This window comes from Crocodylus siamensis, chromosome 2 (genome assembly GCF_052110815.1).
Source record: "Crocodylus siamensis isolate JL-2025a chromosome 2, ASM5211081v1, whole genome shotgun sequence".
NCBI classification, from domain to species: domain Eukaryota; kingdom Metazoa; phylum Chordata; order Crocodylia; family Crocodylidae; genus Crocodylus; species Crocodylus siamensis.
Window position 1 is genome coordinate 74,197,895 of NC_143396.1, and position 24,956 is coordinate 74,222,850.

General features: G+C 46.4%; 1 protein-coding gene across 1 annotated transcript in view; it reads right to left on the reverse strand.

Annotated features, from left to right (window-relative positions):
- The window catches only part of WDR17 (WD repeat domain 17), a 118,797-nt gene extending 94,096 nt beyond the window's left edge, over positions 1-24,701 (reverse strand). Inside the window, exon 1 of the mRNA XM_090036151.1 lies at positions 24,575-24,701. The gene's annotated coding sequence lies outside the window, so the exon portion shown is untranslated. The remainder of the gene's footprint in view (positions 1-24,574) is intronic.
- Positions 24,702-24,956: the final 255 nt, after the last annotated feature.

The following is a 24,956-nucleotide window of genomic DNA, read 5'->3' on the forward strand; positions in this document are numbered from 1 at the left end:
ACATTATCAGTATTTCAACATTACCAGTAAAGCACATTAATGTTGCAAGCTGTATTATGCACTGCTGCTGAACTGTGGAAACAAACTACTGTGTTAGAGTCCCTACTAAATCTTATTTTCTAAATAGATTTTATTTTCAGTTTTATAATGTGCCTGTGCCAGTTATTTGGTCTACAGTAAACAATTAATATTTCAATTATTTGTGTCTGCATTACATACAATTTAAGTATTGAAATGTAAATACATTTAGGAGTATAGGGTTAGACAGATTAGGTAACAGGAATTACAACATCTGTATTTGGGGAATGTAGGGAGCGAATTAGCAAGGCACAAAAAACAGTAATAGTCACAAGGTAGCATAATACTTTCCATTAGAAAAAAAATCTGACCACTTTTTGAAACGTCATTCTTTACAGACAGCAGATGTGTAAATTGCTCTGTTGAGCAAAGTCTGAGAAGTTTTTACAGAGCACCTCCATGACTTTACAGATGAGTGTATCTTAGTTTGGGCACCAAGATCTAAAGAATAACTCTATCTGCATGACTACTCCATCCTTTTACTGCTACGTCAGTATTATGCTGATGTATTGAGGTACAAAATTCACCACCGGCAACATCTGCGGGCTCCCTGATCGTCGCCACTGCACCCCTGCCAGCCGCTGAGGGCATTTGTCGTTCATGCCCACAACCAAAGCAGGCCTAGCCCCAAAACATTTGGAAGCCTTCTACAATTTTAGGGAAACAGGAACATGAACAGAAAGTGAAAAATCATAATCATACCCTTTTTACCTAGTAATCACCTCCCAGCCAAAAAAAAAGGAGGAAATGAGTACTAACTAAAAAAACAACTCAAACCCCAACATTTTACCCCAATCAGATGATTACCCAAAAAAGCAAAAAATGCAAGAGGCTCTATGGAGTTCACTAGAAACTTGGTTATCCTTATTGATTTGAAATGGAAAGACAGTAATCCTACAGTTATGGTCCTTATGGGTAACAGTATAAAACCCAAATAAAGATAGAGAACATGCATAAAAAATTTGGGAGAGGGTTGTCATGTGGGTTCTTTTCGCTGTTCTCATAAAAAAACTATTTGGCTAAGTTATAACTGTTAAACATATCAACTTATATTTTCCCAAATGACCTCTTGAAGATTTGCTACCAAAGTCCTTGTACATTTTATCATTAAGCATGCTCATCAAAATAGTCTATCTTCTCCTGAGTAAAAGGGTGAGTCACAAGTCAGAATACGATTTCAAGTCTCGTTCTCTGATCACCAATAAGGTAGATGCGAGCCTCTGTCACTTTGCTGCATTGCCCCTTGCAGGTAATGCCCAAACATAAATATTTAATTGTACTATACATAAAATGGTAGCTCACTGTTTTGGTATGTTACATATCCTTCTCTAGTGGCTGAACCACACAGAAAAGAACCCACATTTCCTACTACTTAGTGTACTTAATTATTTAGTTCAAATGGATAAGGTCATGGTTCAAATCCTGATGATTAGCAAATGTCAAAAATAAGCTTGACTATGAACTATTTTTTTCATAAAAACATATCCAGCTCTGGTGTCCTGTTCTAGACATAAGGCTGGAACTCAAATCCCTTACAAAACTTTGTAAATGATAACATGTCTTTATCTCTAAATAGAGTATGCATCTATTTCCTACTGCTCTGAAATCAATTTTAAAAAGTCAGAAAAAGGTTTACAAACTCAGAAACTGGTGTGTCATTCTGTTCAGCTGGCTGGGGCAAAAATCCTGAAAAAGACTATATGACTTATGGCCATTTCCTGGAGCTTCTGTAGAAATATACAAGCTACCTCAGTGTAGGTGAGAGAACAGGTACAACCAAAAGATCTTGAGTTCACAGAGAAATTGAGAACTAGTATTTTACCCACTGGGTAAAACAGAATTTGTCTTTTAAGTGAAGGCTATAAATGTGGTCCTTGGAACAATGTTTTTTTGAGCATTAGCTAAAAAAAAAAAAAATCTAGAGTCCCACATTATTAACGAACTTCCAATTGCCACAAACTTCCAATTACACATATTCTGAAGTGAGTTTTAGGAAAGGATGCATTTTGTTTGTTTGCTTTCTGTAGTCTTGGATGAATCTGGGGTTTAAAAGTGCAACACAGAACATGATATGTCAATAACTGGGTTAGATATGATTTAGATCAATATAGCCAAAATGGTTGCTAAGAGATCCCTGTAGTTGTTTGTTGTGCAATGTTGAGTTTCCTGTCACAACCCAGTACTTTTAGACAGGTGTGTCTCCCTCAATAAGCACCATCACAAATGGATGTCACTAGTTAGACCAGTAAGAAGCCTGAGATTCAGTGTACATCGAAACAGAATTATGCCTTAAACACACAAAAAAGCCACATCTTCAAATCAAAGCTCAGAGCTAAAGCAGGTCAAAGGACACTGGATACCTACAGCTATTATCACCCCTCTCCAACTTTACATAAAGCGCCATGAGTTAGTGCCAGGGCTAGGGACAGAAGTTACACGTACTTTATTCCCCCCTCCACATCCAGGGACTGCAGCCGGGGTCTGCCTGCCCTGACCGCCACCAGTTGCTCCCTGTGTGGGGCAAGTGGCAGGATAAGCTCCCTCCCTGCCTCCTTTGCCAGAGTTTGGAAGGAGAGGAAGTAACCCCAACTCCCTACTCCCTTGCCGAAGGGGCCCATTCTGACTGGCCTCTGGCCATGGCCCTGCCCCTGAAGTGGTGAGAGGCTAGGGACCCTGACTGAGGCAGCAGCCCCTCTCATGGTTTCCCAGGAGTGCAAGCCTCTTTCCAATGGGGGGGCTGTGCTGCAGAATGGAGCAGGATAGTAAGAGCTGCCTCAGACTGTGCAGGGCAAGTGGAGGCGGCACGAGGGAGGAGTTGGGGGGCAACAGCCAACCTTCCAAGCCCTGGTGCTGCTAGTCACCCCACATGTTCTGTGGCAGCTCTGGCCCTATCACCCTGCTCCCACCCCCACCAGCAGTGCAGCCACCCCACCAGGAAGAGGCTTGCACTCCTAGGAAACCATGAGAGGGGCTGTTCCCCTCCATCAGAGTCCTTAGGCAAGGGGGCAGTGAGAGGGTTTATTTTCCAGCTCTCTCTGGAGTCTGGCGGAGGAGGCAGGGAGGGAGCTTATCCTGCTGCTCGCTCTGCACAGGGTGTGATTGGCAGCAGCAGTGATTGGGGCAGGCAGACCCCAGCTGTGGTCCCCTGGGAGGAGGGGAGAAGGGGGAGTGGAGGGGGGAAATAAGTCCATGCCGGCTGGTGTCTGGCCATGCCTGCATTCCCATAACAGCGAGGGGGGAGTGCCAGGTGGACCCTGACTCGGGTCCAGGCTGGTGGGACAGGGAGGAGGGTATTAAGCTTTCTTGTCTCATGGGGTCCGGCCTGACTCCTCCCCAGTACCCAGTCAGGGTAGCTAGGGGGGCCTGCAAGCAAAGGAATCTCCCTTCTCCCACTCAGGCTTCTTGACAGTGGCCGCGCAGAGCTGCCAGTTGCTTTGAATGGCCAAAACAAGGTTGGTGGGGGGGGCAGGACAGAGCTCTCTCACCTTGTAAGTCGTGCCTGACTCCCCACGATACCTGAGCTGGGGTAGTGGTTGATGAAACAAGGGGGCTCCATTGCACCCCCAGCTCTGGTCATTCAAAGCAGCCGGCAGCTTCATGCTGGCTGCTCCCTTCCTCTCCCCTCCCCCTCCCTCCACTGCTGATAGCCAAGGGACGGGGCTGACCTGCTGTGCACCAGCTCTCTGCTTTAGAGCACCGTAATTTAATACCCCATTTGACCAGAGCTAATTTTTTTGCATGATCAGCCATTTTAAGTGCTCTGCAGCCATGCCCATGCATTAAGTCATGGCTGTAGAGCGCTTTCGGGAGCCTGATCATGTGAAAATTTAACTTGTGTAAGTACCCATCATGTGGAAATTACTCAGACAGGTTACCAGTTTACCCAGACATGTTGTCGACTCTCCATCTTTGGAGGTTTTTAAGACCTGGGTAGACAAAGCCTTGGCCAAGATGATCTAGTTGGGGATGGTCCTACCTTGAGCAGGGGACTGAACTAGATGACCTTCTAAGGTCCCTTCCAACCTTAACTTTTTACGATTCTAAGTTCACACTGCCTATACTGTATGTTGTACCTCTGTAGGTAAATATAGTAGAAGGTTTCTAACAATATTAAATATAAATGTAAGAGGAAAAAACAACAACAACCTGAACCTGAACTTCTAAGATAAAACTGAAACTGTAAATACATCAAGGGTTCATTATGTATACTGTTTAATCTATTCATTCACATCTCTCCACCAGCTGGCAAGGCAATTTTTAAATAACCTCTTTAATAAAAGCGCATCAATATGTTTTGAGTTATGGTGGTTCGAAGCCAATATATTCAATAGTTAAATAAAATTATAAAAAGAATACCTAAAGTCTAATAATACCTAAACTCTTTAAATTGGTCCAATCAAGGTTAATTTTACCATTTTAGATACAGAATTTACAATACATTTAATTTAAAAAAAATCAGTTTGATATTAGCTCTTTATGTTAATACATTATTTGAATAAATCTGAATAATATTTGTCTCTTTTAGGAGCAAGAAGGAGGACTACATTGGTAAAACAGCTTTTCTAATATACTAAACTGGAAAAATCTTCATTTATTGCTACTTTAGCCAATAAACTAAATGTTAATATGCTATTATATATACTCCCAACGAAATAAAAAACCTTGCATTCATATTCAGTCCTAAAATAGATCAGTTTCTGAATGTGCTTCCAATATGCTAGGAGAAACAATAAAACAATAAAAAACCCAAATTATATTCATTGTAATGCCTAAATAATTGCTTAATTCTTGAATTAATATGTCACCATAGTGATAAAGCCTATGATTTATATATTCCACATGCCTCTGCTTAACATTTCAAATCCTAAAAGATGTCAGGCATACTGAATTCCCCTTTGAGTGAACTGCAGTGAGCGATAAGGGTTTTCTGTACCTTGCACGACTTGGACCTTAATTCATACAAGAAACAATCCCTGAAGCAACTGCCATATAGAAGCTGCACAAATATTGTGTTATTTGTTATTATTTGTATACCTGATATGTTTTACATATTGATATTATAATTGCCCATTATATCAATAATTTTTCTAAAAGGTATGTTCATTATATACTGCTCTTCATCTTCCAAGTACTTTACAACTATTAACCAATTAATCCTCACAACCACATGTGAGGAAGGAGGACTATCCTTGATGTATAAGATATGGAATATGATTGTATAAAAACTGTTAGTGTAACATGAAAAAAAAATACTGTTCAAACATTTAGAAAGAGCCACCTGAGGGCACATTCTGTGGTTATTTGTGCACCAAACATTTTGAATTTTCCCTTTTTATGCAAGTGAATGGCAATAAAAGAGCTAGCTGGAGTATAGAAAACTGACATTCTACATCTGACCCTGTTCCCACTGAAATAATTTAAAAAACCTCTAATGGCTACAGCAGGAGGAGGATATCTTGGAGGTTTAAAACGGAGGGGTGTACAACTTATGCAATATTAGTAAATTACTACACACTGATTACACAGTGTCCTGGAAGTGTAAATTTAGTCAAGAAATACAGTTTTTTTCAGCCCTGGCAGCTGTGAGGGAGAAGGACGGTGGAATGGCCTCTGGCAGGGATGATGCCACTCCCCACACAACAGGGAATGGACAGAGAGTGAACACCAGGAGGAAGAAACGCCGGGTCCTGGTGATCGAAGACTCACAGTCTTGCAAGGCCTTAAATGCCTATATACCAATGCTCGCAGTATGGGGAATAAACAGGAGGAACTCGCCCTCAGAATAGCTAGTTCAAACCCAGATATCGTAGGGCTAACAGAAACGTGGTGGGATTCGTCCCATGACTGGGCAGTTAGCATTAGGGGCTATAGGCTTTACAGGCAGGATAGAGAAGGAAGGAAAGGTGGGGGTGTGGCACTCCCCCACAAGGAGCACTACACATCCTCTGCCAGCAGAATGGGATCAGAGGAAGGGCAGGCTGAAGTGCTCTGGGTAAAGATTCAAGGGGACCGTGAAGAGAGTGATTTGATGGTGGGGGTCTACTACAGACGCCCCAACCAAATTGAGGAGCTGGACCGGGAATTTCCAGGCCAACTTGCAGATGCACTTAGGGCAAGGGATGTAGCTGTCATGGGTGATTTTAATTACCCAGACATCTGCTGGGAGGAACAGTCAGCCAGAACGGACCGTTCCAGGAGGTTCCTAGCTGAGATACAGGACCTCCGCTTAATCCAGGAGGTGCACAGTCCCACCAGAGGAAGTGCCCTGTTGGACCTGGTCCTGGCCACAGGCGACAACCTGGTAAGGGGGCTCCAGGTTCTTGATCACCTGGGTGATAGCAATCATCACTTGCTGGAATTCACCATCCAGCACAGGGTGTCAAGGGCCTGCAGCAAGACGGTAGCCCTAGATGTTAGGAGGGCCAACTTCAACAAGTTGAGGAGACTAGTGGGGGAGGTGCTGGGGGCCTTGAGCGCGGGGGAACTCAGTGTCCAGGGCGAGTGGTCGTTCCTTAAGGAAACAATACTCAGGGCCCAGTGGGAGTCCATCCCAACAAGAAGCAAGGGGGGCAAGAGTGCCCGGAAGCTCCCCTGGCTCACAAAGGGCATCCGGGAATGCCTGCTTGCCAAAAAGGCAGCGTACACCCAGTGGAAGGGGGTTGCTATTTCCAAAGAGGAATATACCTCCTCTGCTTGGGCCTGTAGGGGGGCTGTCAGGAAAGCTAAGGCAGACATAGAGCTAGGACTAGTGTCCAAGATCAAGGATAATAAAAAGTCCTTTTTCAAATACATAGGGAGGATGAAGAAGGCACTGGGTAACGTGGGGCCCCTGCAAGGTATGCTGGGCAATCTGGTGGTTGCGCCAGAGGAGAAAGCAGAACTCTTTAACCAATTCTTCATGTCCGTTTTCTTGTGCAGGGACCGGGATTTCCCCGCTGGGATGCCAGATGGACTCGAGGGGAATGCCTCCAGACCTCAGGTTGGGGAGGACCGGGTTAGAGAGCTTCTGGAGGGGCTGGACATGTTCAAGCCAGCGGGTCCAGATGCTCTCCACCCCAGGGTGTTGAGGGAGCTAGCTGGGGTTATTGCAGAGCCCTTGGCACGGCTCTACGAGCGCTCATGGTGGTCGGGCCAGGTGCCGGATGACTGGAAGATAGCTAATGTGGTCCCCATCTTCAAAAAAGGGAAGAGGGAGGACCCGGGCAACTATAGGCCCGTCAGTCTTACCTCAATCCTTGGGAAACCCTTTGAGAAGATTCTCAAGGAGCACATCTGTGATGGGCCGGCTTCAGGGATGATGCTCAAGGGCAATTAGCATGGTTTCATTAGGGGCAGGTCTTGTCAGACCAACCTGATTGCCTTTTATGATCAGGTCACAAAGACAATGGATGCAGGTGTTGCCGTGGACGTAGTCTTTCTAGACTTCAGCAAGGCCTTTCACACCGTCTCCCACCCCATCCTCATTAAAAAACTAGGTGACTGTGGCATTGATGCCTACACAGTCAGATGGATTGCAAATTGGCTCAAGGGTCATACTCAGAGGGTGGTGGTGGACGGGTCATATTCGACCTGAGGGGAAGTGGGCAGCGGAGTCCCCCAGGGCTCGGTCCTGGGGCCTGCACTGTTCAATTTCTTCATCAGCGATTTCGACGACGGGGTGAAATGCAACCTGTTTAAATTTGCTGATGATACCAAAATTTGGGGTGAGGTGAGCACGCGAGTAGGGAGGGAAAGACTGCAACAAGACCTGGATAGGTTACAGGAGTGGGCTGACATAAACAAGATGCGTTTCAATACTGGCAAGTGCAGGGTGCTGCACTTAGGCAGTAGAAACCAGCAGCACACTTACAGAATGGGAAACTCCCTTCTTGAGAGCACGGAGCCAGAAAGGGATCTTGGAATCATTATTGACTCCAAGATGAACATGGGCCAACAATGCGAGATCTCGGTTGGCAGGGTTAACTGCACCTTGTCGTGAATCCACAGGTGCATCTCAAGTAGAGCCAGGGAGGTGATCCTCCCCCTCTATGCGACGCTGGTCAAGCCACAGCTGGAATACTGTGTCCAGTTCTGTGCGCCCCATTTCGGGAGGGATGTGGACAACATTGAAAGGGTCCAGCGGAGGGCCACCTGCATGATCCGGGGACTACAGGGCAGACCCTACATTGAAAGACTGCGGGACCTAAACCTGTTCAGCCTTCACAAGAGAAGGCTGAGGGGGGACCTGGTGACTGTCTATAAACTCACTAGGGGGGACCAGAAGGGTTTAGGGGAGATGCTGTATCCCCTAGAGCCCCCTGGCATGACAAGAAACAATGGACACAAGTTATTAGAGAGTAGATTTAGATTAGACATCAGCAAGAACTACTTCACAGTTGGGGCAGCTAAGAGCTGGAACCAACTTCCAAGGGAAGCGGTGCTGGCTCCTACCCTGGGGATCTTTAAGAGGAGGCTTGATGACTACCTGGCTGGACTCATTTGAGTCCAGTCTTTTTCTCCCGCCCAGGCAGGGGGTCGGGCTTGAAAATCTACAAGGTCCCTTCCGACCCTATTTCTATGATTCTGTGATTCTTACAGAAATTCAAAACATTATTTCTGTATACAAGAAGTGAAATTCAAAGGGCTGTATTTAAATACAACATTTGAGGGGATTTATATGAACAAATGTAAAGACACAAAATGATAGCTCCACAATCACTGTTATGCAAGTAGCATAAATACCAGTTTTAGGTTAGGTAAGTAACATGGAGATAGAGTTTTGTCTATTGCCTTAACCTCGTGTGTTATCTTGATGCTTTTTTTGTGTATTTTCTTGAGTTTGGCACTGCCTTAAGAAACTCCATTTTATATTGCTCTGTAGCTTGACATAAGTGCTTGACCGTTCACTCCTCTGTACGCTGCATGTGTGAAGAAATGGTTGAGAGCATGTCCGTGGAAAAGGAAAATACCAGCTGGTAAGTGGCTAAATAATGCAGACAGGTAAAAGACCAAAACAAGAAGAATCCACCCTAGCACAGCAAAAGAACAATCGACCTTCAAGAAGGAACACAGTGGTAACACAGCAAAAACCCAGAGGACTGAATGAATTTACAAGACTATAAAAGGTGGGGTGATACATGCCGATTTTCGGTCTTGTTCTGCGTATCATTCTGAAGCATCAGTTCACCTAACAAGATGAACCGACAGAAGCCTGGCTCCCACTTATGTTCAACTTAGCTGGCCACTAAGTTGACTCGAGCACCAATGAAACAGGTAACATATACCAGCACAGAACAGAAATCAGAGTATGAGTGTGTCTGTGTGTGTGCGCGCACATGCATGTACTAAGCGCTTAATCAATAAACAAGGCATCTTGCCTTGCCCCCTCTTACAAAGTTCTTGTTCTTTATTTTGAACTAACTGATTAACACCACCATAAGTTAGGTCACAGAGCATATGAATCTAGCATACCAGAGAATCTTTAAGTTCAAAAAGCAACAACTTCATGGAATATACAGAGGCATAACAATATGGCCAGGTACCTGGAGAAGCAGGAACACATAGGGACAGCAGCAACTTCTAGCTGCCACTCCACCCCTCCTGCCCGCTCCAAGCCCTGCCTCCTGGCTGCAGCATGGGCCTTGCCAGAAGCTGCCTGGCCACAGTGCAGCTCCTCACCAGCTGAAAGCAGCACTCATGCCACAGCTGGGGTGGTGGGAGAATCAAGAGAAACAGCAGCAGTGCGTATGCAGCTGAAAACTGGGCACAGGCAAAGCCTGCCAGCTCTGTGGGTTGGATCCAGAGCTTTGTTGATTAGATTCGGTACACAGACAATAAGTTGCTAACCCGTGTCCTAGACAGACTCACAAATCAAAATAAAATCCTGGCCCCACTGAAATCAACAGCAAAGAAATCTCCCTTTGATTTTAATGGAGCCATGAGATCCTGAAATACGTGCTCTTAGCCCAGGGAACTCATCTGGTTGATATTAAAAGGTTTTACTTCATCACACCTCATTGAAATGTTATAAAGTATAAAGAATGCTAAGAATCTCTTCCTGGACTTCCGGAAGGCTTTCGACACCGTCTCTCACCCTGTTCTCATTAAGAAATTGGGGGGCTGTGGTGTAGACACCCACACAGTCAAATGGGTCGCCAACTGGCTGGAGGGCCGCACCCAGAGGGTGGTAAAGGATGGCTCCTTCTCAACCTGGAAGGATGTGGGCAGTGGGGTTCTGCAGGGCTCAGTCCTCGGGCCCGCACTGTTCAACATCTTCATCAGTGACTTGGACAAGGGGGTAAAAAGCACCCTGTTCAAATTTGCTGATGAAACTAAGATGTGGGGGGACATGGGCACGCTAGAAGGAAGCAACAGGCTACAAACAGACCTAGACAGGTTACAAGGGTGGGCAGATGAGAATAGGATGGGATTCAACACAGACAAATCTGAGCGGGTGCAAAGCTTTCTCTCATGCGTGGATGACCTCTACCTGACCCAAGAGGTCTATGGGCCAACGAGAGGCAAAGCGCTGCTTGACCTGGTACTGGCTACGGGGGATGACCTAATCGGTGACCTAGTGATCGATGGGAAGTTGGGAGACAGCGACCACGAGCTGATCACCTTCACCATCTGCCATAAAGCTGGCAAGTCAGTCAGCAACACAGAAGTCCTTGACTTCAGAAAAGCCGACTTTGACAAGCTCAAGAGGCTAGTCAGTCAGGCCCTCAGGGACCATGACCACAGGGAGATGGGAGTTCAAGAAGAGTGGTTGCTTCTCAAGGAAGCGATCCTCAGTGCACAAGCTAAATCTATTCCAACACGGAGGAAAGGCAGCAAGAAGGCACAGCAGCCCCCCTGGCTCTCCAGACCTAGCGGACCTACTGTGGCTAAAAAGGAAAGCCTACAAAGGATGGAGGACGGGATTCACCTCCAAGGAGGATTACTCCGCGCTGGTCCGGTCCTGCAGGGAGCAAACCAGGAAAGCCAAGGCTGCAACTGAACTCCAACTAGCTTCAGGCATCAAGGACAACAAAAAGTCCTTTTTCAGGTATGTGGGGAGCCAGAGGAAAAGCAAGGGCAATGTTGGACCCCTGCTAAACCAGATGGGGTAACTGACAACTGACGCCCAGGAAAAAGCCAACCTATTAAATAGGTACTTTGCATCAGTCTTTCATCAGACACACGGAATGCCCATGCCTGCTATGGGACAGGGAAATCTGGGTGAGGGGGATCCCCTACCCTCCATCAATGCTGACCTCGTGAAGGAACACCTTGAGAAGCTGGATACCTTCAAGTCAGCTGGCCCTGACAACCTGCACCCCAGGGTACTCAAGGAGCGTCAAAGCCCAGCCCCGGCACGGGTCTTTGAAAACTCCTGGCGCTCTGGTGTAGTGCCCGAAGACTGGAAGAAGGCCAATGTGGTGCCGATCTTCAAGAAAAGGAGGAGAGTGGATCCGGCTAACTACAGGCCTATTAGCCTGACTTCTATCCTGGGGAAGATCTTAGAAAAGTTTATTAAGGAGGCCATCCTTGAGGGACTGGCCCAGGCTAACATTCTAAGGGACAGCCAGCACGGGTTTGTTGCGGGTAGGTCTTGTTTGACCAATCTCATTTCCTTCTATGACCAGGTGACCTATCACCTGGATGAGGGAGAAGAGATTGATGTCATATATCTTGACTTCAAAAAAGCATTTGATCTGGTATCCCATGATCACCTCTTGGCCAAACTGCCCAGTTGTGGCCTTGGCTCCACCACGATCCGCTGGCTGGGAAATTGGCTTCGTGGTCGGACCCAGAGGGTTCTGATTGATGGCAGTCAATCATCATGGTGCCCTGTAACCAGTGGGGTCCCTCAAGGCTCTGTCCTGGGACCCATCCTGTTCAACATCTTCATTAATGATGTGGACATTGGAGTTAGGAGTGGACCGTCCAAGTTCGCCAATGACACCAAACTTTGGGGCAAAGCATCCACGCCAGAAGATAGGCGGGTGATCCAGGCTGACCTGGACAAGCTCAGCAAATGGGCAGACGAGAACCTCATGGTGTTTAACACTGAAAAATGCAAGGTTCTCCACCTTGGGAGGAAAAACCTGCAGCACCCTTATAGGCTCGGCAGTGCTACGTTGGTTAGCACTACAGAAGAAAAAGACTTGGGGGTCATCATTGACCACAAGATGAACATGAGCCTCCAATGCGATGCTGCGGCTAGTAAAGCGACCAAAATGCTGGCATGCATCCATAGATGCTTCTCGAGCAAATCCCGGGACGTCATTCTCCCCTTGTACTCGGCCTTGGTGAGGCCGCAGCTGGAGTACTGCGTCCAGTTTTGGGCTCCACAATTCAAAAAGGATGTGGAGAAGCTTGAGAGAGTCCAGAGGAGAGCCACGCGCATGATCAGAGGTCAGGAAAACAGATCTTATGATGACAGGCTGAGAGCCACGGGACTCTTTAGCCTGGAAAAGCGCAGACTCAGGGGTGATCTCATGGCCACCTATAAGTTTATCAGGGGTAACCACCAGGATCTGGGGGAACATCTGTTCACCAGAGCGCCCCAAGGGATGACGAGGTCAAACGGTCACAAACTCCTGCAAGACCGTTTCAGGCTGGACATAAGGAAGAATTTCTTTACTGTCCGAGCCCCCAAGGTCTGGAACAGTCTGCCAGCAGAGGTGGTTCAAGCACCTACATTGAACACCTTCAAGAGTAAATTGGATGCTTATCTTGCTGGGATCCTATGACCCCAGCTGACTTCCTGCCCTTTGGGCAGGGGACTGGACTCCATGATCTCCCGAGGTCCCTTCCAGCCCTAATGTCTATGAAAATCTATGAAGTGCAAAGTAATGCACCTGAGGAGGAACAACCGGCACCCCTCTTGTCAGCACGGAGACGTAAAAGGATCTTGGAATCATCATTGACTCCAAGATGAACATGGGCCGGCAGCGTGGGGAGGCAGTTAGGAAGAAGGCCAACTGCATCTTGTCATGCATCCACAGATGCATCTCAAGCAGGTCCAAAGACGTGATCTTCCGCCTCTATGCAGCACTGGTCAGGTCGCAGTTGGAGTACTGCATCCAGTTCTGGGCGCCACACTTCAAGAGGGATGTGGACAGCATGGAGAGGGTCCAGAGGAGGGCCACTCGCATGATCAGGGGACAGCAGGGCAGGCCCTACGAGGAGAGGCTACAGGACCTGAACCTGTTCAGCCTCCAAAAGAGAAGGCTTGTGGCCTGTTATAAACTAGTCAGGGGGGATCAGCAGGCATTAGGGGAGTCATTGTTCCCCCAAGCACCACCTGGACTGACCAGGAATAATGGTCACAAGCTGGCAGAGGGTAGGTTTAGGTTAGATATCAGGAGGTGCTACTTCACTGTCAGGGCGGCTAGGGTCTAGAACCAACTTCCAAGAGAAGTGGTGCAGGCTCCTACCCTGGGGGTTTTTAAGAGGAGGTTAGGTGAACACCTTGCTGGGGTCATTTGACCCCAGTGCCCTTTCCTGCTATGGGAGGGGGTCGGACTAGATGGGCTCAGGTCCCTTCCGAACCTAGAAACTAGGAAACTAAGACCTTCCCGGTACAGAAGTCAGGCTGATGGGCCTATAGTTTCCCTGATCCACTTTCTTCCCTTTCTTGAAGACTGGCACCCCATTGGTCTTCTTCCAGTCTTTGGGCACAACACCAGAGCGCCAGTTTGCAAAGTTCTGTGCCAGAGGCTGAGCTATGATGCTCACCAGCTCCTTGAGTACCCTGGTGTGTAGATTGTCAGGGTCGGCTGATTTGAAGTATCCAGCCTCTAAAAGTGTTCCTTCATGAGGTCAGCATTGATGGAGGGCAGGGGATCTTCCTCACCCGGACCTCTCTGTCCCGTAGTGGGCATGCGCATCCCATGGGACTGCTGAAAGACTGACGCAAAGTACCCATTTAATAGGCTGGCTTTTTCCTGGGCGTCAGTTGTTCCATCTGGTTCAGCAGGGGTCCAATGTTGCCCTTGCTTTTCCTTCAGCTCCCCACATATCTGAAAAAGAACTTTTTATTGTCCTTGATGCTTGAAGCTAGTTGGAGTTCAGTTGCAGCCTTAGCTTTCCTTGTTTGCTCCCTGCAGGACTGCACCAGTGCAGAATAGTCCTCCTTGGAAGCAAATCCCATCCACCATCTCTTGTAGGCCTTACTTTTTAGCCTCAGGTCTGCTAGATCCCTGGAGAGCCAGGGGGCTGCTGTGCCCTCTTGCTGCTTTTCCTCCGAGATGGAATGGAATTAGCTTGTGTATTGAGGATCGCTCCCTTAAGCAGCAACCACCCTTCCTGAACTCCCCTCCCCCTGGGGTTGTGGTCCCTTAGGGCCTCACTGACAAGCCTCCTGAGTTTGTCAGAGTCGGCTTTCCTGAAGTCAAGGACTTAGATTCATAGATTCATAGATTCATAGATGCTAGGGTCGGAAGGGACCTCAATAGATCATCGAGTCCGACCCCCTGCATAAGCAGGAAAGAGTGCTGGGCCTACATTACCCCAGCTAGATACACATCCAACCTTCTCTTGAATACCCCCAGGGTAAGGGAGAGCACCACCTCCCTTGGGAGCCCGTTCCAGACCTTGGCCACTTGAACTGCGAAGAAGTTCCTCCTAATATCCAATCTAAATCTGCTCTCTTCTAGCTTGTGGCCATTATTTCTTGTAACCCCCGGGGGGGCCTTGGTAAATAAATACTCACCAATTCCCTGACGAACTTATAGGCAGGCACCAGGTCGCCTCTCAACCTTCTCTTGCAGAGGCTGAAAAGGTCCAGTTTCTCTAATCTCTCCTCGTAGGGCTTGGCCTGCAGGCCCTTAACCATACGAGTGGCCCTTCTCTGGACCCTCTCCAGGTTATCCGCATCCTTCTTGAAGTGCGGCGCCCAGAATTGCACGCAGTACTCCAGCTGCGGTCTGACCAGCGCCCGATAGAGGGGAAGTATCACCTCCTTGGACCTATTTGTCATGCATCTGCTGATGCACGATAAAGTGCCATTGGCTTTTCTGATGGTTTCGTCACACTGCCGACTCATGTTCATCTTGGAGTCCACTAGGACTCCAAGATCCCTTTCCACTTCCGTGCCACCCAGCAGGTCATTTCCTAGGCTGTAGGTGTGCTGGACATTTTTCCTCCCTAGATGCAGCACTTTGCATTTCTCCTTGTTGAACTGCATTCTGTTGTTTTCTGCCCACTTGTCTAACCTGTCCAGGTCTGCTTGCAGCTGCTCCCTGCCCTCCGGCGTGTCCACTTCGCCCCATAGCTTAGTGTCATCTGCAAACTTGGACAGAGTACATTTCACCCCCTCATCCAAGTCGCTGATGAAGACATTAAAGAGTATCGGTCCAAGCACCAAGCCCTGCAGGACCCCACTGCCCACACTCTTCCAGGTCGAAACCGACCCATCCACCAGTCAGTCAGTGTTGCTGACTGACTTGCCAGTTTTACAGTGGATGTTGAAGGTGATCAGCTTGTGGTCGCTGTCACCCAGCTTCCCGTTGATCACTAGGTCGCCAATTAGGTCATCCTCAGTAGCCAGTACCAGGCCGAGCAGCACTTTACCTCTTGTTGGCCTAGAGACTTCTTCAGTCAGGTAGAGGTCATCCACGCACGAGAGGAAGCTCTGCAACCACTCAGATTTTGCTGAGTGATCTCCCCACAAAATGTCTGAGTAATTGAAGTCACCCATGACAACCATGGTCCTGGAGCATGTAGCCTCAGCCAGCTCCCGGGCGAACTCCTGGTCAAACTCCTGACTTTGGGTGGGAGGTCTGTATTAGACTCCCACTGTTGTGTTCCCTGTGCCGTCTTCCCCATGGATTTTAACCCAGAGGGTCTCCAGTCATCCACCCTGGTCACCAACATCAGCTTCCAGGGATGCATAGCTTTCCTTAACATAGAGAGCTGCACCCCTGCCCCTTTTATCTATTCGATCCCTCCTGTTCAGGGTATAGTCATCTATACCCGTGGTCCAGTCATGGGTGGAGTCCCACCAGGTCGCCGTTACCCTTATAACGTCGTAATTATTTGCAGTAAGCAGGAGGATGAGTTCCTCCTGCTTATTCCCCTAGCTCCTGGCATTTGTGTACAGGCAGGCAAGTTTCCTTTTGGGGGCTCTTGCCTTGCCCACAGATTGTACCAGGTCAGAACGTTCATCTAAGAACCCCTGGATGCATGGGCCCCTGGAGTCATTTAACCAGACTTGGAAAGGGATGTTGAAAAAGTGTGTGGCCAGAGAACCCAAAAAGTGGGATTTCCTCCTGCTACCCAGGACGTTCCCTAATCCTCCATGGGGTTCTCTCCTTTCGAACTTTTATATGGGAGGCAGCCCCAAGCTACACCAGATCTACTTCATGAGACCTGGCAGACAAAGGGACTGACGTCTCAAAATGTCATCCAACGTGTTAGGTTATGGGAACAGGTAGACCAAACGAAGCATTCACCCAGGAGAATCTCAGATCTAAGAACAATATTATAATAAGAACACATAGCTCTTAGTCCTTGGGGTCACGTCCTGTTGCTGTTACCCTTGTTGGGGAACAAAGTACTTTCTGAATAACAGGGATCCCATGAGATAAGATAAATCAGAGAAGCTAATTGTAGAGTGCATTTGTTAGGGCAATGGCCAAAGTTCATCACATAAATATCTTAAAACCCTAATGAGCACAAGAACAGCTGAATGCCTCAACCACTTTATCAAAGAATAAAGGGTGTGTAGAAAAACAATTCAGCTCCCAACCAATGAGGTAGCTCTGGGGGAAAACTCAAACTCAACGAGTGGACACAGGGGGCCTACTGGGGGCATTTCCAGATGCACTTACCACCCAATAGGGGAGAAGCACCCACTTAATCAATGGATCATCCTGAAACCAGGGTGCCCCATCAAAAAAGGGTTCTCCCAAATACCACAGCAATTACAGAAGACTGAAAGGAATGAGATATAGAATATGCTGGAAATAAGGGTGACTGAAGAAGTGTCAAGTGACTGGTGCAGGCTGGTCATACTGGTTCCCAAACCAGACAAAATAAACTGATTTATATGGATTTCCATAAGCTAAATGCAGTGTTGAAGTTTGATGCCTACCCAATGCCCCAGGTCAGTGAGTTATTCCAGTGGCTTGAGAAGGCAAAATGAATATCAATGCTGGATTTAACAAAACAGTACTAGCTAATTCCCTTCTCCATAGTCGCAAGGGTTAAAAAATTCTGAAGAAAAAATAATTAATGAAGTAAATGGATAAAATGTGGCATGGGCTTATCAAGAGTAGGTTTTGGAAGAGTAATAAAATTGCTTTGTTTTACACAAGTACAATGCTGTACATTAAATCTATCTGGACTTCGGTACTGTATAAAATACTTTACCAAACTGAAAAATTGTTAAAACGGAAATTAATACAAAAACTGTACAGTTTAAATAAGGAACAGGCTACAGAGATGTTGACAGTAGGATGTGTTAAAAAGAGAAATATCCAGCTGAAGGGAGGTTAGTAACAGTTCATAAAGGTTTGTCCTTGAAACCAATCATATTAATATTTTAATCTGCAACTTTGGCAAAAAAAATAGGAAGTTTATGGATGACACAAAGTTGGGAGGTATCATCAATATAGAGCACAATTAAGACATTATACGGGGTGGGGAAAAGACGACCTCAAAGAAAGAAAGTTAAATAATACAAAATGTGAAGTCATGCATTTAAAAACTAATTCCAGTAGTTTCTGAAATGAGGTGTTGTCATCATTTAGTCAGGAATAACAAAGGAAGAGACAAGCCTGAGAGTATCAGTTAATTAAAAGATAACAAATGAGGCACTGACATGATATGGCACAAAAAGGCAAGGGATGGATCTCTGGCAAAGTACCTACAAGGAACTATTAATGCCATTGTAAAAAATACTGGTAAGGAATCTGCAATAATGTATGCAGTTCTGCTCATCCATGTTCAAAAAGATTAACTGAACTGGAACATGTGTAGAGAAGGGCTAGCTAAATGATCAGGTGAATTGAGGACCTATCTTTACGAGATTAAATGAGTTTGGTTTGTTAAGCCTAGCAAAATGAATGCTGTAAAGAATTTTGATTTCTCTCAATAAATGCATTTTTGAAAGTAAGCACCAGGAAAGAAGACAAAAGACATTAATGGCATAACGGAAGCAGTGGACTAGTGGCTGGTTCAGTGGCCACTCTGTTGTTGAATTCTCTCTAAGTCTGTACCTGAGGCTTTTGCCACAGTTGCTCACCCATAGTTACACTACTGTACAAAAGCAAATGGGTACAAAATGCTTCAGTTTGGCCATGATTAAGTTTAGACAGGAAAATAGGATATTTTTAACCAGAAGATTGGCATAGGTCCGGAACAACGTTCTAATAGGAGTAGTACAAGTACGCAACTTAACTAGATTTGGGAATGGAACTTGATAAGTTTATTAAAGTAATTATACCACATGGTTGCCTACAATGGCAGGGGACTGGAGTGAATAATCCAAGAGGTCCCTTCCAGTCCTATATCCCGATATGAGGAAAAAAACTAAACCAGTACCACATACCACACAGAAGCTCCCCATCACCCCGCTGCTGCACCGGGTGCCTGTCCCACTGCTGTGCCACATGGGTGATTTCCTTCTCTGCTGGAATGCATGCCTGTGCAAGCAAATTACATCCTCCCTACTGCAACACAAAGCTACACAGGTGAATCGCACACCTCAGCTGTAACATCGGCTCACATAGCTCTGATGTCCTTCCTGGGTGCAGTCCCAATTTCCTCCTCTCTTGCATGCAGCCCTAATCCCCCAGGTCCCAGACTCACCTTCACTAACCATACAGACCTACTCCCTTGGGCAAAGGCTGGAAGTGGCAGCTGGAGGAGGAAGGGGGGAGCCTGGAGATACAGTAACAGCTGGAGTGCAGAGAAGGAGCAGCGGTTGGGTAGGAGCCCTGGAGCTGCACATTATCCCCATGGGGGCCACATGCAGCCTGTGGACCACCAGTTGAACAGCTCTGTTCTAAACCTCAACAACAGCAGCCAATACTTCAGCTAATATTTTAATTTAAACTACCTACCAAAATTAAAGGGACACACTACTTCAATAATTATAAATAATTTGCTTGGCAGCATGATGAATTTCTGCCACTGAATTCAGGCTGGACGCAGAATTACTTGAATGAATTTAACCCCACACATCTCATACAATGTCAGGCAAAAAATATGAAAACCAATTCATTATCAATACTAGTTAACAACATTTTAAAAAAAATCTATTATTCAACATCTTCTGCCAAAACTCTAAAAAGTTGATCAACACATACACTGTGAACTAAGCTGTTTTTAAACAATTAGGGGAGCAGCCATAGTATATTTAGAAGACACTATAATACAAACAGAGGTATCCTCAGAAATTGTTTTAGGTATTTCAGTATTGTTTATGACCTTAAGGATAATCATACCTTGCAAAAGTTTTGTGCAGAGAACTCCTAGTAAAGTCAACTGGTATTTGATGTAGGTAATCAATTATTAGACATTGTCCTCAAAAGTACAGTATGTACAGCTCTCCCAAATGGTAAAAATACTAGAGAAAAACAGTACTTGTAACTTTCACAGTGGGAAGGGCAGTTGTATCTGGACTATGGCCTCTGGACCCATTTTTATTAGAACTAATACTGACAATAACATAGTCTACTCTAGTCCTAACTTCACTATCTAGAAAAATGATAGTATTTTAAAGGAACACAAAATATTTTGAAGTCTGAAATAATACAGCTGGCAAAGAACATTTTTTCACCTACTGTGCAAAAAAATCTTTACATAGTGCCAAGCTAACCACTTCTTACTTATCTTTCGTATAATCTGTAGTAAAAATTTTGTTTATAAAAGTAAAATCAAGATTATATTGGCTGGGAATAGTTCCATTGATATTATTTTGTTATAGTTTCTCAGAAAAACTGAAAACCTTCAGGTTAGATGTATAATTCCTGCCAGATCCCACTTAGTTCCTTGCAGAAAAAGCATTTATTAAGTCTGTCTAAGGCAGAAGTGTCAAACACATGGGCCAGTTCTGGCCCACAGAACCCTGCCACATGACACTGCCACACAGCGCTGCACCTGGGTCAGAGTAGACCCAAACAAGGGCACTGCATGAGGCATAGTCTGGCTGAAGGCACATAGCTCAGATCCCAGACCAGTCAGAGCCAGAATCACACTACACAGTGCCCACCCTGATGAGACTGTGCCACCTGCGGTGCCTACTCTGGGAACCATGCCACACAGCACCCACCACAGTAGTTCGGGACCCAAACTGCATGCAGTGCCCATAGGCCTTAAGGTACTGATTGTCATCCATGTTGCAGTTACTTGTCTAACAGATACAAAACATGTATCATGTAAAATTCCCTTTTGTCTAAAAAGTAGAAACACATTATGGAATTCCAAGTTGAACACTGTCAGAATTCACTAGCAGCGAACCACACAATTAACTCAATTTTCCACACAGCCATCACTAAAGTCTATGTAAGTCTCTTCAACACAAATATTAGCTTTGCAAGGGAAAATGGTAAATTCCTAGAAAAGCAAGAATTTGTTAATAACGCTGCATTATAAGCAACACCCCTGAAAAGCTACAAAGATACAATACCTGGCATTAAATGGAAGGCTGCAGGACTCCAAATCAGTCTATGTCCAAACAAACACCCTTGAAATGCAAACATGAAGCCACAACCTCAGATTAGAAGGCAAGCGTTAAGAAAGTAGAAGAAATTCATATACCTGGGTGACAATAAACAAAAATCTCAAGAAGGAAGTGGCATCCATGATAGAAAAGGGATACCCACCAAAATTACAAATATATGAAAAGAAAAGATATACAGCACCATAACATGCCACTGTGAGAACTATTAATTTACCAAAACAATGGACAGAAATTAGATGCTTTTGGAAAACTGGGCCAACAAAAGATTCTGGAAGCAGATGGGAAGAGTTACTATCAACTAGATCTGAGAAATCACTAGCCAGTGGCTTATCTCCACCAGAGATAAAAGGAAGCACATTATTTAGGTCATGTACTCTACTTGCCAAAGTCCTACACAAAGCTATCCAGTACAAAGGTGTAAAACTCATTTGGCCCACAGAGCCGCTCTGCCCAGCTCTACGCCACCACTGGTCCACCCTGCTCCGCGGGGCCCCCCAAAGCACAGGGCCCAAGGCAGTCGCCCCAATTCACACCCCGCCTCCCCCCGGGACAGTCCTGGGTATACGTATTGGATTCAAGACTCATGGGCTGGACTATAAGGCTTCATATCTGAAGCCAGCCCTCAAGCTGTATCTGACACTCCTGATTTAGTAGGAATCAATGAAAAAAAGGGGGTTTAAGAGAAACTTTACGAAAAACCCTTAGAACAGACCACAAAACAGTTAAGTGTCACCCATGAAGAACAGGGAAGAGCTGCAGTATCAAATGACCACCTCCATCAAAGTGTGGAGGACACCAGCTCCCACCTTTTGGGTCAATGCCAGGGGCAGGGCACAGAGGATAAGTAAATGTTAAACAAAAACAAAGAGACCAAAAAGGAAGTTAATAGCTGTGCTGGCCTGTTTTCAAACAAAAGAACCTTGCAAAAAGACTTGTAAAAGAATCTTTAACCCATCCTCAGCAGACCACAGAAAACTACTGCAGCAGCCAGAAAAGCTGCAGAAGACATGGGAATTGTTTGAAAATTTAAAGGTTTCCTGTCTTCCCCGTGTTAAAACAGCAGCTGATACAGCTATATTACGATCATTGGAAACTTTGGAAGCTGTGACAATACAAAACATAATAATACAAAAGATTAAGTGAATTCGACTGATTAATACACAGCATATCGTTTACGGCAGGCACATCTCCTGGCACTTTACTGTGGAGTTGAATAATTAGCTCCTCAGTAAAGCATCACCATCTACACATGCGTCAGCATCAGTGTGCAGTTGATTAATTAACTGTGCCATAAAATAACACTGTCCAAGACAGTACTATTTTACAGCACAGTAACTTACTGCACCAAAATGTACACATAAATGGTGACCGGGGCTGGCTGGACCATGAGGGCTCAAAAGCGCACAGGCTGTCTGCTCCTCAGACCTGCACCCAGAGCTGAACTCTCCCCCACCCCCGAGCACCCTGCCAGCCCAGGGCTGCTCCACCCTGGCTCTAACCTCTAGGGTCCTGGGTGAATGTGAAGAGACTACCTATGGAAAAAGCTGACTCTCGTGTGAACTGCACCAGAGCTCATCACATCACCTTAATGGCACCTGTAGATTCACCAAATATGTAATTCAAAACATAGCATAATATTTAATGTTATGCATTTGATCAGGAAATAAATAGGGACAATTGCTCTCCACAAGCACAGTCAAACTGAATTGTAAAACATTCCAGAAATAACATTTGCTGACTTTCTGCAATTCTAACTGCCTTTTGACTACAGACTTAAAAGTTCAATATGTTGAGCTTATCAAAAAGTAAAGTGAAAAAGTTATTTGATAAGTACTTATTCAATTATCACTCATTTTCTTCCAGAGTACAGGTTTCCCTCGCTTTATGCAGGTTCTGTTGTGTGAATTCACTCTTATGCGATGACCCTTTTTATACCAAAAATTCATTATATGCGAGGTAATTCACTTTATGCAATCAGTGTGATGGAAGCCCAGAGTCAGCTGGTTTGTGGGAGTGACACATACCAAAACAGTCTCCTATGTGGATCTGTGCTTCTCACTCACCGTCTGCGATGTGTCTCTGTAGCCACCATCCCCATTACGGTAACATTCACAACCACCTTGTGCTCACGTGTACTGTTTGCTGTTGGCAAGTACCAAAATTGCCTCGCAAAAGTGGTAGAAGTGGGTCTGGGGGTCAGTACTATCAAGGTCTTGGAACATATCCCTATTTGTTACATTGTACAGTGGGTTCCCTTTATGCGAAAGAGAGTTATGTGCCGTTTTCCAGGAATGCATGTTCAGCATAATGCTAGAAAGACCTGCACTCTTAAACACAGTCAAAAAGGCATAAACAAGATCCAAAGACTAGAATATGAAACAAAGTCAATAGTAACAGGATGCAGATCTTTAACAGTGAGGATAATTAACACGTGGTAGTTTACAAGGAAAATGTAGCAGATTCTCTATCATTTGTTTTCCTAAATCAAGATTAGACGTCTTGCTGAAAGATGTGTTTTAGTACAATAAGTTATTCGGTTTGTTGCAGAAATTACAGAGTGAACTCCTACACTGGAGAGAGAAATTACAAAGTGAAATCCTATACCTTCCAGTCTCTTCCGAACTTAAAATCTGTGGTAGTGCTAGCACAATGTAGCCATGATGGTCCTGAAATAATGCAAGAGACAAGGATTTCTTAGGATGGTATCTTTTATTGGACCAGCTGCCTGGCTGGGATGGAGTCAGGCAAACTGGATGAGAATGAGGAATGCTTTGCATACAAAACCTTGCCAAACTGCATCCCAACAAGGCAGAGTCCAATAAAGGACAGCACCTCAAGAAATCCTTGCCCGTCACTTCAAATCGATGAATGGTTGGGAGCACCATTCAGAGCCAATCAAGCAGAGATCTCATTTCCCTCTCGATTTAGCAACCTCCTTCACAGAAACAGTCTACTTCCCTTCTCAGAGCCGTCACCCAGCCACACCATCCCTTGGAGATGCCAGGACCTGGGGCACCTGAGGATGGGGGTGGGTTGGTTTACCCCTTGCGCCTGGCTGGTTGGGACACCTCCATTCAGCAGTTCCTGGCTGTAGCCGCATTGGCCCAAGGCGGGGGTTTTCAACCTTTTTGGGTTAGTGTACCCCCAGCAGCTGGTCAAGAAGGCAGAAGCCCCCTGGCAGCCAGAGGAGCATGGGGGGGGGCGGGGGAGGAGGTGGTCCCTCAGCAGCCAATCCACATGGAGGGGAGGTCCCCACATACCCCTGTTTGAAAACCTCTGGTCTATGGACATTGGCAGCCAAGGCTCTTTGGGTAAACACAGTATCTTTTATTAGACCAACTAAATCGTTCAGAAAATTGTTCTTGGCAAGTGTTGGGGTATCAACACCCTTCTTCAGGCACTGGAGAAACTCTGCTGTTGGCTGAGTGAGTCTCTCCAATGCCTGAAGTAGGGTCGTTGCGTCCCAAAGCTTACCAAGAACAATTTCCCCAACTAAACTGGTCTAATCCAAGATACCACATCTGCTCAAAGAATCTCGTCTGCTCACCTCCATTCAGCAGGGCTTTTTGCCAGCTCTGCCCCCTTCTCCCCCCAAGCTAGAGGTAAAGGGCTCCACAGAGACAAGGGAAAACCTCGGGGAGCCTGCCTTGCTTTCGCCCCTAGGACAAGAGGCTGTATCCCCAAACATTGCTTCTGCCCTCCACAGCCCGCACTGCGGGGCGCAGGCGGAAGGGAACGTGCCGCCGCCCTGGAGGAAGGGCCAGGAGAACGCAAAGGGCAGACATCTCAGCCTCGCTCTGGCCCCAGGCCCCCCGGCCCCGCGGGCCCACCCGCCCCTACCTGCCTACGGCGGGAGACCCCGCGCGCTGCGACACCTCCGACGTCACCAGCAGGGGAAGGCTGAGAAGGGGGGCGAGAACGAAAACCAATCCTGTTTCCCGGGTAACCGGGCGGCCCCACATCCTCCACCCAGCCGCCCGCTGATTGGACGCGGCTACCCGGCAGTTGGGAGGGGGGTTTCGGTTACCAGAGCAACGGAGCAACGCCCCTTATGTGTGTCTGAGCCGCAGCCCCGCTCTTTGCGGATGCGCCGCGCGGGGACCGGGGGTGGGGGGAGCGCAACTCTACGGGGGTCTTTATCGGGTGGTCTCCTCATGCCTCAGCTTGGCTCCTCTTCCCGCAGGCAGCCTGCACAGCGGAGTCATGGCTGGAGCCCCAGTTA